Genomic DNA, 1,053 nt, shown 5'->3' with positions numbered 1-1,053 from the left:
CTGGAAGTTCTGGCATCAGCAATCAGACAACAAAAAGAAATAAGAGGCATCAGAATTGGCAAGGAAGAAGTCAAACTTTCCCTTTTTGCAGATGACATGATACTCTACATGGAAAACCTCATCTGACTTCTAAGCTGGTCTCCTGGAAACAGAGAATTGGCAGGAAAAAGATTCCTTTCTCTCCAGACCAGCGGCCCACAGGGAAACGATGTGCTCTGAGGTGGGACTAACAATGGAAACAGCGCTAATGAGCAGACACAGGGAACTGTAAATATCTCCTCTGCTGCAGTCCCTAACCATGGTGCACCCTTGTGCAGAACAGGACATGGTCGTTACTCTTGTTCCCAAAGTCCGGCTGGGGGTCCAATGCTTCCCCCCTTCCTGCTGTCCCGTCTGGAAACAGAGCTTCAGACTCAATGATCAACCATCCAGAGGGGAATTCAGACCTCCACGCAGAGATGCTCTTCTTATAGACCCCATCCAGGTGAGTTCTAGAGCTCAGCGGGTATTTCAGGAAAGGACCAGAGAGAATGGAACCTGAGACCTTTCCGAAGGTCACCTGAGAGACTAACGATCCTCTCCCAGAGCTGAGAGATTTTTCTTGGCTAGATGGGCTACTAAATTTGAAAATAATTTACTTAATTTATTTAAAAAATGCTTTAAGTTCATTTATTTATTTTGATATAAAGACAGAGAGAGTGAGCCAGGGAAAGCAGAGAGAGAAGGAGAGAGAGAATTCACACCAGGCTCCACACATGAACTGTGAGTGCAGGACCTGAGCTGAGACCAAGGGTTGGACACTCAACCGACCGAGCCACCCAGGAGCCCCCTTTTCAATTTTTTTTTATTTATACTTTTTATTTTGTATACTTAAAATAGTTTTTAAAAGAGGTGTTCATTGGATTCAGCAATACTCATGGTCAACAATGAGTGGTGGGAATGGAAGTCCAGTTGGATGAGACTCAGGAAGGAATGAGGGGGTGGGGTGGGACATAAAGTGGTTCCAGTGAAATTAAAATATCTAAAGAGTTTGTAGCTAGGGAAGTAGCAAAA

General features: G+C 44.5%; 1 protein-coding gene across 1 annotated transcript in view; it reads left to right on the top strand.

Annotated features, from left to right (window-relative positions):
- LOC115274374 (olfactory receptor 7A17-like) overlaps positions 1 to 1,053 on the top strand; it is a 32,274-nt gene that overhangs the window by 17,769 nt on the left and 13,452 nt on the right. The gene's annotated exons all lie outside the window — the stretch shown is intronic.

This window comes from Suricata suricatta, chromosome 12 (genome assembly GCF_006229205.1).
Source record: "Suricata suricatta isolate VVHF042 chromosome 12, meerkat_22Aug2017_6uvM2_HiC, whole genome shotgun sequence".
NCBI lineage: Eukaryota > Metazoa > Chordata > Mammalia > Carnivora > Herpestidae > Suricata > Suricata suricatta.
This window is presented reverse-complemented; position numbering and strand designations above follow the sequence as displayed.